The following is a 17,120-nucleotide window of genomic DNA, read 5'->3' as shown; positions in this document are numbered from 1 at the left end:
CTCTTAATTGGTTTAGGAAAAGCATCCTTGTCATTTTGCGGTCAGTAAACTCTGCTAGAGAAAATGAAGTCCAAGCTGCTGCCACCTCCTCAACCCCCACACAGCCAGCCTAACAAAAAAATAATGATTATGTGCCGTGTATATTTGTGCGTTCGCTGTCTGTTTTCACTTTTTGCTTTTAGAAATAATTGCTGTTGGTTGTGTGGCTGCATCAGAGGAAGGGCATTAATGATTCTCACTGGCCGCGAAGAAACACTGCGCTGCAGAGGGCAGGAGGAGAGCAACTCATTTTCTAGAACGAAACATATGTGAGTGTGTGTGTATGTGTGTGTGTGCGCACGCATCTGCACCTGAATGTGTTTGGTCATTTATTTTTAGTAGATTTCCTTACTTTGTTGTGCAGTACATATTGTATACAGCCTATAATAATTACTCTGGCAGTGTGTGTGTTTGTATCACTCTGAATGACTAATACGCATGCATGTGCATTTGTGTGTGTGCAGCGTGTGTGTGCATGGCTGTCCTTTTGCACGGATTAGCTGGTGAATGCTGCGAGAGGATGATCAGACTGGGAGCACACCAGGGTTGCTCTGCGATCACACAGGGATTATGGTGGATATGGAGCTGTAGTGCATTCCAGGGCCGCCTCCAGTTAGGCTCATCTCCGCCACGCTCCCCTCACACACACCACTTTAATTGCCTTTGCTTCTTTCATTACTTTTATTGCCTCTCCTCTGCATTGCGTGCTCCCTGGGCTTGTGGAAAGGTCATTGTGATGGTGGTGGTGCTCACACAGCCTCCATCTCCGTGACTAGCAAGAAATGGCTGTGGGACTGAAGCTGAGGGAACAAGTGACACAACAGGGTAGCCACTGACAGGCTGTGTACAGATTTTAATCACATTATTATTATTATTTCATTCATTATTTCATAGCAAGGCAGTAAAGAAACTGTAAACCATTATTAATTTTTTTGAATGCAACCTAAATGCAACACAGAAATGAAGCAGGTTTCATTAGGTATCAGCTTCAGCAGTGAAGACACAGATCATCACTGTGACTGGCTGTATGCACTCTATGTTAATGTGTAGAATGCTAAATCAAGCAAACGCATAATCATTATTAAAATGGCTTCATCGCCTGACAAAGGGAGGAGCTGGGCAGCAGTGTTAATGGCGTTGGCAGTATCTCGGCTCAGAGGCAGTGATGGGGTGACAGCCCTTGGATGAGGGACATGTTTGTGCCTTATTGCATCCTCTGTGCACAGTGCTGAGGAAAACAGAGGTTTTAGTGGTGTTGGGATCCTTGAGTGACACAAACAAACACACACACACATATATATGTGTGTATATATATATATAAGCAGAATCAAGTTTGTCTTGCCTGTTGAAGTTTCACTCCTCTGCAAAACATCTTGAAATTCAAGACTAATAGATAGATGTGCACTTTCCTGATAAGTACATACAGACACCGAAACATATGTTAATATATGTACTATACGCATATGTTGAGGCTTTTGTTATTTTGTTGGTATTTAGCTATATTCTAACATGAGAATTGCACTCATTTAAATTGTTTTCTTGTTAAATGGTTCTGAATAGTGTGGTGTTAAAGTAAATATGGTTTGTTTGTTTTTTATTTTACTCGTTTTTTATGTTTTTGAAAGGAGCCGTTGCTACTACAATGTCATCTGAGCTTCACCACATAGTCCTGCATTAGTTTTTCTGTGTGTTTTCTCCTCTAGGCTTGTATGGATGAGTGCAGGTTAGCAGAGCTTAGTGTCATCTTGCAGTGAGGCCAAGAGTAACCAGCATTGCTGGCAGTCTGGGAGGAGTGTTTCATTATAAATAGGATGGTGATGGTATCACTCAGGGCCAGCTATAGCCCTGAGTATACTATGACTCTAAGGTGATCCAGGTCAAACCTTTTCAGTCTGTATACCGTAACTGGTCATAAATGTTTCCTTGCTGCGTAGTGTCTCTCTCTTTTGAGGCTTTAAGCTCCAGTCTGTAAAAGCAGAAAGTACAGTGGAACAGTAGCGAAGGTATAGACACAAACAATTTGTTGGAACAGTAATGAGATGTGGGGTTTTTACATTTTACTTTTCTCCCACTGCCTGCTCTCCATCTCTCTGTCCCAGTCTGAGGTGGAGGTTTTGTGTTCGGTCATACAGCCTTTATATCCATAAGATGCTCTCCGCTGTCAACCAGCTGGTCCCAGAATGTAAGTAAGGCCCTTATATAAACTAGCATATAAATCTACCAGTGAGGTCTCTCTGTACTCGCACAATGATTGGTTTCTATCCCAACAATAGCTAATGCACATTTTATCATATCCCTACATTGCTGCAGGCAAGCAAATGAAAAACTGGCACTGAAAATAAAAGAGCAAAGCATGAAGATCATCCATCTCCGCCAAGAAAGAGAAAGTGGACAGAGGAGAGTTTATTTATGTGCTTTACTCTCAAATGCAACAGTGTACGAAATACAGTGCACTGTTTGTGTGTGTGTGTGTGTGTGTGTGTGTGTGTGTGTGTGTGTGTGTGTGTGTGTGTGTGTGTGTGTGTGTGTGTGTGTGTGCGTGCACGCGTGCGAGCGAGTGTGCAAGTGAGTGAGTGTGAATCCACCTGCAGGAAGGTGTGGAGGCTCGGAAAATTGAGGTCAGGAGACTTAAAGCTGAGCAAAAATAAACTCACCAGCCAAAACTTATAAATACTGTGGTGCAATGTCAAATTTCACATGAATTATCAGTGTTATTTATGTATATTAGACTGTCACACTAATACAGCTTCAATCAGCCACATAATTAAAATATTTTGAAATATCAAATTTATACAGACATGACTGCTGAAGCTTATAATTGTCATTTATTGAATATTTCAGAAAATGCCTATAATGGCTATAATATGCAGTGGTTATATAATGGTATTTTAATATGAGCCTTAAATTTCTTTCTACACATATGCTTTTTGTTAAGTTAAGTGAAAACAATATTTTTCAACTCGGTGTTAATTTACTTATTAGTACATTAGTACAAATGGGACAATAGACACAATTTGTATTGCAATAAGAAGAGTGTGTAATGTGTGAGTGTTGCACCATGATGTGAGCATGACATTTTCATCAGCATCAACAAATCACTTCTTTTTTTCACTTTTTTTTAGACAGAAGTTGCTGGAACTGTTTCTTCTGCTAAGTGTACAATATTGTGTCGTGATCTTTGTTAGGCCTCTGGAGCCAGTTTGAACGCTTCATGCAGCATTCTTGTCCATCCACTTGATCAAAAGAAAATTGACATAACCGATACTTACCATAGACACAATAAAACCATCCTTATTAGTTGTGTGGTTCCCTTACTCTGCATCATCTTACCAAGTTTACAAGCCAGATATTGCAGAATCTAACCAGAGACAGTCCATGATTAGGCGCCTTTGACTCTGATCGTTCTCCTATGTTAAACTGATGGTCCTGGAAAAGACCCCAGTTCTCTTCCAAAAGAGGTCTCAAATCTATACAAGCTCTTTTCTATGACTACATGTTTTCTGCTTTTCTGGCTGACTCCAGAGACAGTGTCAGTGACAAAGCAGTGAGCTTTCAGACAGAGTGTAAGTGTTTCTGGAGTGGCTCATCTAAAACACGGGTCAATACAAACACTCACCAGCACATCACAGACAGTATCACTGAAAAGCAAAGCTGCTGCATAACTCCCAGGATTTTATTGGCTGTCATGTTGATTTTTCTTGTTCAGGGATTAGCATAGGCCTCAGTGTGTTTGTGTGACTAATGGTCTGTGTTTTCCGGCTGTGAAATCAACAGCCTGAGAGACCCTGAACAGTCTGCACATCAGTGTTTGAAGTCCGCCGCCCCCCCTGGGTTCTGCTGCTAATGCAGCCCCAGCACATCTCTCTCTCCCTCCCTCTCACAGAGCAGAAACTCTCCTTTACATACAACCATGTTTAGCACTCCTCTGCTTCTGCACCCAGGATGACCCCCAGTGTAATCTGCTCGACTCTGGCCAAGTTGTCATCCCCACCTGTGTGGCCCAGCCTCAACTGATGGCTAAAACGTGTTAACACTGAAGACACATTTGTGCAGTTCGCTGGGAAATGTGGAGGGTGGCAGAGGGGAGTCAGTGATCACAAGACAAGGTGCAGCAGAGGAAAAGGTTTCACCTTGCTGGCACACTTTGAACCTCTAGAGTTGGCAAACTTTTCACCTAAGTGACCCAAGGACAGTCTCTCCTCAGGCCAGACAGATGGATAAGTGTTAGTCACTGTTAGTGTACACCGAGGCCACACAGGACACTTTAAGTAAACGTGTCACTCAAGCATCACCATGGAAACTTCTAACATTTTCTAAATAAAATATAAATTTAATGTGTTGCTTGAGAAAGGGTTATTTGTTGGTGGAATGGTGTCTCACATTTGAAGCCATCTCATTTTCCAAGCCAATACCACCTTGCCTCAAAGTAAGAAAGATTTGTGTTACCTGGCATTTGCCTGCGATACATTCCTATCTGATATCCTCTCAAATTGAAAGGAGGGAAATTGGGGCTGATAAGGGATAAGTTTTTGGTGGTTGAAGGACAGAGGCAGAGCGAGAGCGAAGGGAAGAGATGTGAACCCAATCTGCCTTGTGTTGACTGTACTGATTAGGGGCTTGTGCTAAGAAGAGCCTCTCTATCCCCTCATTCCTTCTGTTTACTTTGAGCCTCACCACCCTACACAGGCATCACTGCAACCAGAGTCCCCTCCCCACCCTTCTCTTCTCAGCTTCAGCCATATCACCTGCATCACAGGAGGCACAAGTGCTCCTTTGTATGACAACTAGTCCAATTAAAAAGATGAAAGCTTACTTAGGACTAGAAGGGGTTTGGTGGAGTTTGTTAATCCATTAGAAGTGGGGTAAACAGTGTAATGAGTAATAAGAGGAGATCAGCGACATGTCTGAATATTTGCTCGGCTGTACAGTCGTCTGACAGCTCTTCATGTGTGTATATCTGTGGATGCATGAGACCAGTGGAAACCGGATGCAAACTCAGCCCATTAAGGGCCACAGGGTGACTGGAGCGGAGTCCATCTAATGTTTTGGGACATGCAAAAAGCCTGCAGGGAGCCTGGAGTACAGAGGTGGGCTGAAAGCAAACCGGAGATCCAGTGAATAATAATAAATAGATAAATAAGCAGATGAAATGGCATGAGGGAAGCAAGGGAAATAGCACATCCATTCTCACGCAGCACGCTTGTTTATTTATGGCGTCTGAAGGCCTGGTGTGGATGCAGGGTGGGGGCTAGGGAGTACATGCACAGGCTTTCCCTTCTCAGAGCCCAGCTCCCCAGCTTTCATTAAGTGTCATTACCAGTACTTTCTGAAAGCTGGCCAGGCTGAGACCTCACATCCCCTCTACAGATAGTTGGCCATGCATATGGATGGATTTCTGATCCCTCTTATCCACCACTGAGGAGGGAGAATTAGGCCAGCGAGAAGGAGAGTAGGGGGCTTAAAGGGTGCGTCCATATCTGACTTTAATGGCAAAGATGGAGCTATTACTTCAATCGAGGGACAGCGTTCATGCTTGGTTTGTTTTTGTGTATAAGTCACACAGGTTATCAACATTGTGAGTGTTTCACTTAAGATTTCCCTTTCCATGACCATATGGGTCATGTACACCCATGTCTGCACGATCAAATATATTTTACGGTCCTGTGAAAAATTGTATTTCCATCTCAGCCAGTTGTACAATATACCATTTTAAAATGTGCATTTCTAGCAGCATGGTATTCATTAGCAATTTGCTCTTCCAGTTCACTTAGTTTGAGAACGTCCCCTGATTGATGGAGGTGCTTGTTCTGTTTATTTGTATATCAAGGAATGAAATATTCATATTGTACGCTTTTCCGAGCAGAAGTTATCTAGATCCAGTGTAAATGGTACTTGGGATTAGATTTTCACAGCAGATTGCTGTTATTAAGGGGAAAAAGCCAACTCCTTTGAGCAGTCATCTTCCTGGGAGGCAATCTATTTCTCTTTCACGCAGCCAGAGTGCTGGACCAGGCTCTTAATGCACTGAAGCAAAAGTGCTTCGGTCCGCAACCTTTCACGCCTTCAGCTCTCCTTTATGTGATTGAATAGTTAATAACTATGAGTCGCCTTTGAAAGCTCTGTGCCGTTGGTCCTTTTGAGGCACTTCTCTTCTTTTTGTCTCTTTGGATGCTGTACCTGCCCATTGCTCTGTCTGGCTGCATGTCTACTTGCCCCAGATGCTAAGTCGACTGATAGCCCACCTCTTCTCCACCAGCCCCTCTTACTTTTATCTTTGTCTCTCGCCTGACTTGCCGCTTGTGTGTCTGGCTGTCTGGCTGTCGTAGTCTGTACATCAGAATTTTGAGGGCTAGGGATCAGCTTTTTCATCTCTTACTTCCTCTTTCTCTTCCTATACGCATTCACACAAACAGACACACACACACACACACTCGCTCACACAGCTCATTAGCCCATCCCACGCTCACAGCTCTGGCAGAATGTGACCCTGCCTAATTGTGTACCATGCTCATTTGTTCTCCCTGCATGATGTGACGATTGCTTATTTATTCTCCTCAGGGCTCCCATCTCACATTAAAATGATTGACTCATTTCATTCACTGCACATTTTCAAGCTTTATTTGATAAGCTCATTTCCCTTGGCATTCAAATCCCTCCTTTTCCCATGCTTAAAAGTTATAATGTTACCCAGGCACATTATTGTTCATACTTTGGATTGTTTCTTTGGCTAATTATCTGTGTTAGAAAATAATTTTGCACGTGCGATTCTGTTTATTCTGGTGGAATTGAGCAACACAAAAGGGCAGACATTAATGATGCAGTTGGAATATCTGAGGAGCCAATTGTGTACACAAAGCTGGCAGACGCGGTCAACAAGAAGCTTAAGAGGGATTGGGACACTGCAGAAGCTCGGCCAGAATAAGCAGGCAAAATTTGCATTTTGTTCGAATTTACATCTGGTTAGAGACCTGTTTTACAAATAAAAAAGCCATCAACCTTTTTGTCCAATCATGCACTAAGGGAGTGTTTTGACACAGAAAAGAGAATAACAAACGATTGCTGATTGGGGATTTGGTCAGCATTGTTACAGTAGGATTTTGCCAGCTTCTTTTCTCCCTCCAGCTACTGTACTTCGACCAGGCCAAAGTGACACAGCAGCTGCTGGAAACATGCTTGTTTACTGGTAAGTCAGTTCAGATTGAGATGTGTGATAGGTGATTTACACAAGTCAATAACCTAATACGTATGAGGCATTTTGGTACTGGCTGAAATGTTTTTATTGATTTTATTTACTGATTCAGATTTTTGATTAAATCAAAATGTTGCCAATTTTAGACTATTTTATATAGACAGTTCTTGTATGGCTGCCTGTGATTAGACAACATTTAAAGGATAAGTCTAGTGATATTTAATATTTTTATTATTGTCAACAAATCAAATGAAAAGACCAAAACCAACATTGTATTGATACTACTAACAAGTTTTGCCTGTTCAGCCAAAGCCTGATATAGCTTATTCCTCCATCATTAAAGCTTATGCCACATAACCACAACATCTCTGGTTCAACTCCAGCATGGGACCCTTGTTGCATGTCATACCCTTCTCTCTCTCCCCTTGTTTCCTGTCTGTTTCTCTGCTATCAGCTCTCCATTAAAGGCAAAAAATGCCCAAAAACATATCTTTTAAAAAACACATCAATGAGAAATGTTGTTGTCATGGGTGTCATTTCAAACTTTATATTTGTGAACAGTTTTTAGAGATTTACATCTTCAGTAGGAATAAAAGGGCTTGGGGGCTCAGGGCCAAAGATAGTCTGTCTCTCAGTACTCTCTGACTTCCCTAGCCTAACAAAGTGTTGGCTAGTTTTATGGGATTGGTTGATATAATATTTTATTATAATTATAATAACAATTTAGTTAACCAACTCACATGGAATAGATGGTATGTAAATGTAGAATATGTACACTGTTGATGTTTGGTTACCCCCCACAAGGAAACACTCAGCTCAGCACAGCAGGGGGTGAGGAGCGACAATATTAAGTTTCCCTTAAGGGGAAGGTAGACTCAGAGCCTACAGGTGGATGCAGGTGTAGAGGTGGGGCTTTTGAAATGCTATATGAACAGTGAATGATAGCGTAGCTGTCAGGTGAGTGGTGTGACAGCAGGCGTGCAGCAAAAGAGTGAAGTACACAGCCATGATTAAAAGGCTGCATTGTTACAGCGAGTGTAGCTGCGGACTTTAGTTGGCTTTGCTTTATTATGGAATATCATCTTATCCTTTAACACTTCAAAATTTTTGCTTCATCTGTTTTTGTGGAAAAAAAAAGTTTTATATTTCGCAAAGTAAGGTTTCAAAAAAGTATTGTTAGTAACGATATCAAAATTCAGGTATCATATCAGCACCTGTGTAGAAGTTTTTCTTTTAATTTTGTCATTTAGTTTTATTTAAAAGGAAAATCCCAAATAACGGCACAGTGCATTGTAACATTGCTTGTTTTTATCAGCCTTAATGCTCTTTGATCATCCATTTATTGCATGTATTGTCTAAATGATGTCTCTTGTGCTTTTGCTGTGCTCTGACTGCAGAAGGAGCTCCTATTAGTTGAGCAGAGAGGCTACAGAAGAGGAGAAGATTCTTGGCTGCCAATCTCCCCAAGCCTGTGTATTCCCCAGCAGCCATGTATGCTGCAGAGTTGGGAAACTTTCTGCAGGTCCAGGAGTGAGGGACTTTAGCCTTGTGCAAGCATCCAAGCAGATTTTATTGTATGAATCACAACTTTCCTATTCCCGGGACAGACATTTATCTACTAATGACAAGCACTTATAACACATGAAAGGAGGACTTTTTAAACCTCACCCAATTTTCATGAAGAGTCTTGATAAAAATATATTTTGCATGCCTCACTTAAGTACACAGTTTTGTTATTATTTGTGTTTGTAGAGTTGGTAGATGTCTGCACATAAATATAGTTTTACTTTCAGAATTATTCAAACTAAAAAACTACAGATTCAATAAATTGTTAAAGAAGTATCTATGTAGGTGGAAACTGCATAATAACCGAACAATAATTGTTTTCTGTTTGAATGTCCTTAATAGTGTCAGTTTTTGAATTTCATTTGTTCTTTAGTACATGCATGATGAGCTAAAATTAAACTTAATCTATTTTTAATGATTAAGTTACTGTATGTTGATTTCTACAAAAGAAAAGTAGTGCTTGAAACCTTGAGTCACATAAGTACTCCTAGAGCCACAGACCCCACAAGCCAATGTAGCCAAAATCTTAATGAACATGGGCAGATAGACAAGAAATTGCAGCCAAATAAAATAATAATAAAGGCATCTAAACCCTAACAAGTCGGCCTTTGTTCTTCCACTCCACCCACTAGAAGTTGGCTGTGTGAAAGCAGGCATTGTTGCAGCTTTGAGGGCAGCTCTGAGAGTTCCATGCCCATCGGCCTTCAATCACATGGGATGTCTGAGTTTGACAGTATAAAGTCTTTCTTCTAGAACAAAATAAGACCCCTAAGCAATAGTGGATGAGCTGTTAGTAACCATTCAGTCCACAGGGAGGTAGACCAAGCATGGTAGTTCAGTATACACAAAGTGTTGGTTAGGGATAAGACAATGGACCAGTAAAAGCATTACTGGATGCTGCAAGACTCTTAAATTTATTACACTTACTAACAGAACTAAATGGTATTATTTGTTATTTTGTGTGGTAAGATGCAATTTCACCTGATAAAAAACAATAATAAAGTTTATGAAAGTTAGTGTCTTAAAACTGGAATAGATGATAAGCTTACTTTAATTACTGAGATATGAAATACACCCAAATTATTCATTCTTCTCTTGCAGAAGTTGTATTCTGCTCCCCTACAAGTTAAACCTATTATTCCTCTTTCTTGCAGCATCTTGTAAATTCCATGTATATGGTTGTGCCCATCTCTTGTTTCATTTGACTTTTCAGAAGGCATCAGCGAGCATCTGCTGAGCTCACGCAGAAGCAGTAAAGGGTGGCTCTTTGGTCTCTGGGATGTGGGGTAAGTTATTCACTCACTGGCAGCATGTGAGGATTAATTCCAGACTTACAGTAAGAGGACACCATCAGGTTCTGCATTGGCCAAATCAATAGGCAACATTCTTTCCAGCATAGCAGTCAATACACAACACTTAAGGTGTCTGAGGAAACTGAAGAACACCAATAATTGTTATTAATGCCTTGGATATACTCAAGCATTGCATTTAGAGGCAGTTCCTGTCTAAAAGACAATCAGCCGTCACCTATTCTGTCTGTGAATACAGAAATGTACATGACATAATGTGGCAATTTTAAAAAAATGGTGACCAATATCTCCTTTTCAGTATGCTTGACTTGCCTGTAGAATTGATGTCAAGCTAGAGTTTTGAACATTCACAACATTCACATTCTGTATATATTTTAAGGAAATAGTTTTTATTCAGAGAAATATTTTTATTTGCCAGTTAATGCTAATGCTAACATTAGATGAGAAGACTGATAACAGTCATTTTGTATGGCAATTAAATAGCTTAGCATAGCATCGAGACTGTAAACAAGAGGGAATAACCTTGCTCTGTCCAGCGGTAATGTCTAAAGCTGCTAAGTGAGATATTATAAGTTGTTTGTTTTAGTATAAAAGTATAAAAACAAGTGGTTTTTGCATGGGGTTGGCAGAGTTGCTAGGTTACCAGTGAAGACTTCAGGAAGTTGCACCCACATTGGCCAAGTAGGTCTGTCTGCAGACTTACAGTACTCTACATGACACACCCACTTGGTTAGGTTTAGACATGAGCAGTGAGTAAATATGTCCAAAATTTGTTTTGGAGTCCACCCATCTCTTGTTGTGAATGTGGAATGTTCCCAATAAAAAATTTAATTGTACAAAAATAATAACTTTTTCCTTCTCATTACCTTTAACACATATAAAAATGTCTTTATCCTGAAATCGGATTGTTTGCCCAGTGGTAAAACAAATGACAGATTGTTTCTTCTTCTAGTTCACAGAAATTGCAGGAATACTCAATATCTATTCTATTCTAAAACTCTCTTCTTTTTTTTTTTTTTTTTTTTTTTTTTTTTACATATTCGATGCCAAATTTTTAAAGGAAACCTCTTTAACTTTATTACTAAGACAAAATTTGTCCCCAACTAGCCAAAATTTCTGCCAATTAATTTCTCCATAAAGCGAAGCCCTAAAGAGTCTTCCTGAGTCTTCACAGCTTGTATGTAATTCCTGATGTATTTATTCAACCATTTATTCTTGGTAATGTCAACCTATCCAAGGAATATACCACTATTGAATGGATGGATCATTGAAACCTTGATTATTGAATCTCTCAGAAGCTGCAGCACACCCCCAGCAAAGCATCAAAAACCACTGCATACTCTTTTGGTGTAACTGGTAAACTGAATTCAGAGAGGAATTCATTATACTTTAGTAACTACTCATCAGCATTAACAAGTTGTTTCACCAATACAATACCATTGTCAACCCGTTTTTCATAATGGAGTGATTTATTTTTATATTCAATAGTCTTGTTATTCCAAATGTAGTCATTAGTTGGTGAAAAATTATGTTTGTAAATTAGTTTTCAGGCCAGCAAAGCTTGTTTATGAAAATTTGATAACTTTACAGGCAATTTATCAATTTTGTAATCACATTTAAGCAGAAATTTAACTCCAGCCATTAAACTAAATACATGTTTAGGGAAGTTATTCCAAATGTCTTTTTCTTTAATCAAATTAGTCAACCCTTTCACTGTGAAAGTATTATTTAACTTTTCAAAACTTAGTAAGACTGGCTGTCACTACCAAGCCACCAGGAGCAGCACTGGTCTTTGAAGCCAATTTGATGTAGTGGGCAAACCGTGTAATTACAACGTCATGTGATGCTATTGGGCCCAAAAAGACTCATAGAGACAGAGTGCAGTATGTCATACTCTGAAAACCAGAGGGAAAAACAGTCAGCGGCATAATATGCAACCAAGGGCTGAAATGCTAACAAAATGGGTCTGTCTCTTACACGGCACACAGCCCTGTAACATTATCCATTTTTGTCTCCTTAAAGGTTCAGTTTTTCGGTTCGGCAGCTTATAAAAACTTCTGGTTTCTTTACCCTGTTGGTATTGCATCCCACCACACAGCAGCTATTAGGGGTGGGCAAGACATAATTGCGCTCTGTCTCTACTGACTTACATTGTGAAAGAGACGCCTGTAAATCAGCAGATACATTTTTTTGAGCATCACAAAAACCGCAAAATAACTCGTTTCACTATCAGAATTTGATCTATTCAATGTGATAACATTCAGAAAGTCAAGAAGATCCGCACGATTGAAAAGTTTTATCCTCATTCAAGTTAGCCAGAGGGCTAAACTGGCCGGCAGAGGTCGCTAGTGTGCTTGCTCTCCCACAGATGCGGAAGTTATGCAGAAGTCGAACTTTTTTCATGGATGTATAAAGAGAACTGGATACAGCGTGAGGTGGGGCCCTTTTCATTCCATTGCAAGTTGCTCAGTGGCGCATGAAGCCAAAAAAAAGCCACTTCCCGCTATGAAGGAATTACCTGGATGAAAACATACTGTGCACGCTCTATGGGCCACATGCACCCATGGAGCGTGCTCACTAGAGACTTCTGCCGGCTGAGACGGCTAACTCCCAGTTTAGCCCTCTTGCTAACTTGAATGGGGATAAAACTATTCAATCATGCGGCTCTTCTAGACTTTCCAAATGTGATCGGACTGAATGGATCAAACTGTGATAGTGAAATGAATCATTTCATGGGGGTTGTGACACTAAAAAAAGGTATATCCGCTGATTTACAGATGTTTCTTTCATAATGTAAATCTACAGGGGAAATGTCTTTTGGGGCCAGTATGCATCATGTGACCTTGTAATTACATGGTTTAGCCCATTTATTCTGCCTAGTTATTTATACACAGCCAATGGTTTGGCCACTATTTCAAATGTGCTTCAAAGCCCAGCGTTGTTTCTGTATCCAGTTTCTCTCTATAGTTGTTTTTATATTGTTTATTTTGGTCAAAGTATTTGGTTCATGTTCAAGATGTAATTATTTGGCCTTGATAGTTATAAAAGTAGTGTTAAAAATAAAAGTATACAAACTTTCAGTATCTGCTTGAGCATTGATTCTGAAAAAAATACAAGCTATTGCCTACATTACAGTAACTATACAGAATAGCCCCACCATATGTTGATATAAAAAATATAAATAAAAAAACATGCACATATACACACTGTGATGTGATCTTTTGAAATGTAATGGAGATGGTTACTGAATGAATTACTCTGTTCCTAAATGAACCAAACATTTTTATGCAATAACTCATGCTGTTGGGCGTAAAATCTACGGTTGACACTCAGATCCAAAGGCTATAAAAAATAATAGGTGTAACCACCGTGACGTCACTCATTGGTTTGTGGAGTCCTGTTTTGAAGCCTCAAGTTTGCATTTTGACCGTAACATGGGCTTTTGGAGCCAGAAGTGACCACATTTGGACATGAGGTTAGAGCTGACCCTAACACCAGCTACTAGCTTGGTTAGCACAGTGCATTTACAGTTTATGGTTGACTGTGATAATGCTGATGCTAATTTTTGCTAGCAAAAAACAGGCTTAAAACCATTAAAACAAAATGTACTTACCGGAAAAACTGAACATCCGACTCCTTAGAGGGTCTTTTAGTACAACCAAACGCTGAACAAGACTTTTTTGGGCGACCAAAATGTTACAATTAACTTTCATGAACTGAAAACACACTGAAATAGCGACGGGTACGGCTGCGCCTATTCTCTGCGAATCTGGGGTTACACCATGGTTACATTACCTAACCAATGTTGTCACCGTGGTAGCGACTTGCCTGTGACAGCACCCACCTGTCACTCAAACTCACTCAAATCATAAAAAACTCATGTTTGTCAAGCATGGATTTGGCTTATTTTCCTTGGTTAATACTTGTGGAGATGTCTCTATATAATATAATTTGTATATATATCTATGTTGCTTGCAGCCAAATGTTCGGCATAAAACCCCCTGGAAAAAAAAGTTTTTACACTAAACATTTTTTTGTATATATACATATAGAGTGAGAGATAGAGCACACAAAAATAAAAACATTAGAAAATAACAATACAGTTCACTTCCCTCACAAAAATATGCAGTGTGTTGCACACACAGGTAGTGAATATTTTGTGAAGGGGTTACACCATCAGAGCCCTCTCTTCACCAACTCACGCCGCCCATTACACATTGCATTGTATACAAAACCACTCTATCAGTGCAAGCAGTTATCAAATGAAGGACAGCTAACAGCAAGCCTCTTGTTTCCATCATAAACCACATGTGGGTTCAGAGCTGGTGAAGGTAAAGGACTGCAGTAGACGTGTGTGTGTATGTGTGTGTGGAGGGGGGTGTAACATTCAAAATTCAATCAAGTGAAGGCCATCTCCAGCAGGGTAACGGGGAGTGGAGGGGGGGAGATAAGGGGAAACTCAGCTGAAGTTTCCACTGGGCCTGCTGTGCTCCTAATGCAGCCTTGGATGTAATTGGGTCCCAGAAGACCATTATCGAGGGTGAGCGAGGCAACAAAACAGAAAGGGGTGGAAAGAGAAAAGAAAATGTCTCATTCTTTGCTCGGTGCCTCTGTCCCGGCACCATTATGGGACAGGAGTTAATTAAAAGAGCAGTTGATGCCTATGTTTTTCTCATCAATCTCACTTCTGCTCTTATTAAGTTTGTAATGACAGCAGTGCTTGTCCCTGTCTGCTGCCAGACACAAAACAAGCGGGAGGAATGAGAGGAAGGGGCAGTTTAATGTGAGGGACAGCTCGTCTCAACAAATCTCACAGTGGTCAACAACTAATATTCGCCATAATCCCTCCATCAAATCTCAGGGTGACGATATGTAGTCTGTAGAGGAGAGCTGTACACTTATGAAAAGGTAGCTTCTTTATTTAGGGTGTGGCAGAAGAGCCAATTTAAGAGGCGTGGCTTTACACCCTAATCCTGTGGTGCCTATCTCTACCACCCTGGAGGCCATTTTAATTCCCTCCATCATTACAGGGACCTTCCCTGGAAAGCTTTCATAAAGGTGACTGCTGACACTGTCATTCACAAGGACTATTTCCAAATGTCAGCCCATAGCTGAGATTTGTCTCATTAAAGTTGGTGGAGTCCATTATATCCATCCCCTCCTCCGCCTGCCATACTCAATCAAGACGACTTGGAGAATTGAGGGGGTCGAGGGAGCGCTCATAATCATTCTTATTTGCATGAGGGTTACAGTGAGACAGACTATCACTGACCAACAAGAAAGGAGTGTAGCAGAGGGATTCAGCAAAGAGAAAAACACTGATAGTTGTTGCGCACCACATTTGAAGAAATCACAGGCAGGCCAGTTTCTTTTTGTCTTCTCCTTCCAAATTGATGCCAGCAAGTAAGAAAGGTTTCAGCTAAGATACATCAAGAAATGTCAGCGTAAGCATGATGAAGACACTGGAACACCATCCAGGCTTTTTGTTCAACAGTCTTGTGACCTGAAGATTTACATACAGCTTCAATAAAGCCAGACACATGATCCACCCACATACAGCTTGGCTCTTCATCTAAAGCATATCAACATCTTTACAGCTGAGGGGTTTCAAAGCCCCGGGATCACTCATGTAGATGTGTGACATCTGTGGGTGAGAGTGAGGGAGGGATGGACCCGGGCTTTTTGTTTCTCTCTGATCAGTTTCACTCGCCTCAGCTCACAATTGTGAAACTGACAATGAAAACAACCATTGTGGGAGTTTCATTATGCCCATTTCAGTAATGCAGCTTACAGGATGTTGCTGTGTTTGGGTTGCTCCATATTTATATTTCTACATAAACCTCACTGACCTAATGTAAACTGTAAGAAGTTGATCATCTGCATGTGAGTCGACTCTCAGGACAGTTTAGGACAACCTGAAGTCCTTTTGTACCCAAGTTATCATTATCTTGACATGTGTTTTGTAGAGCTCAAAGGATTAGTCTATTAATCAATTACTTGATCAGCAGAAAATTAATCGGTAACTATTTTCATAATCAATTAATTTCAGTAATTTTTCAAGCAAAAGTGCCAAATATTCTCTCGTTCCAGTTTCTTAAAGAAGGATTTGCTGCTTTTCTTTGTCACATGAAAATAAACGTAATGTCTTTTAGATATTTTTGGGTTTTGGATCGTTGATAGAACAAAAAGAGCAATCTGAAGTGGAGCTGAGACAATTAGTTGATTAATTGATTAGTGTTTACTGTTATTGTTTTATAATAAATTAATCATTTAAGTTTAAAGTTTAAGCTTAACAATGATGTGGTTTCTGCTTCTTAATTGTGAAGGTTTGCTGCTTTGTCTTTTGATTTTGGACAGTTGGGTCAAACAAAACAAGAAGGTTTAAGACATTGCCTTTGGGCTTTAGAAAATTGTGATGGGCATTTTTCACTATTTTCCAGCATTATTTAGACCAATGAACAAATTGAGAAAATGATAAGTATATTAATCAATGATGAAAATGATTTAGTTGCAGACCTAATTTGAAGACATCTCCTTATACTCTGAGATATTATGATGGGCATTTCACTAGTTGCTGAGATTTCATGGAGAACAACAATTAATAATGGAATAATTCGCAAATTAATCAATAAAATGAATGACTGAAAATGACTGAACTGTGGACGTACTAACCTTTTAAATTGTTTGTTGATACTGTGTCACTGTTGCTTGTCCTCATTGTTACCCTGTATTGTCAGTTGCCATGTATTGTTTTTGAAATGTGGGGAAACCAAAGATAATTTTCCACAAGGTGGACAATAAAGTTCCTAACTAACTATTGTCTACTGTTTTGTTTTAATAGGAAAAGATACATAAGCAAGAATATTCACTAAAGAGACCAAAGCTGAATATACTGTACTGCATTTTCATAATTTGCAGTAATATCACTTATTAAACTTAATTCACCTCCCAAAGCTATCACTAATGCTACTGCAATACTACCAACTTAAAAATGTTCATCAAATGACATAATTATA

The 17,120-nt window shown here is 39.9% G+C and overlaps 1 protein-coding gene across 6 annotated transcripts in view; it reads left to right on the top strand.

Annotated features, from left to right (window-relative positions):
- Nucleotides 1-11,116, top strand: part of LOC137182800 (uncharacterized) — a 158,459-nt gene extending 147,343 nt beyond the window's left edge. For all 6 annotated transcript variants that reach the window (XR_010928383.1, XR_010928382.1, XM_067589353.1 and 3 more), the window contains 2 exons: nt 2,139-2,221; nt 2,350-11,116. The gene's annotated coding sequence lies outside the window, so the exon portion shown is untranslated. The remainder of the gene's footprint in view (nt 1-2,138; nt 2,222-2,349) is intronic.
- The last annotated feature ends 6,004 nt before the right edge of the window (nt 11,117-17,120 follow it).

Source organism: Thunnus thynnus, chromosome 1 (genome assembly GCF_963924715.1).
Source record: "Thunnus thynnus chromosome 1, fThuThy2.1, whole genome shotgun sequence".
NCBI lineage: Eukaryota > Metazoa > Chordata > Actinopteri > Scombriformes > Scombridae > Thunnus > Thunnus thynnus.
Note: the sequence above shows the minus strand (reverse complement) of the source record. Positions and strands in the feature narration are given on the sequence as shown.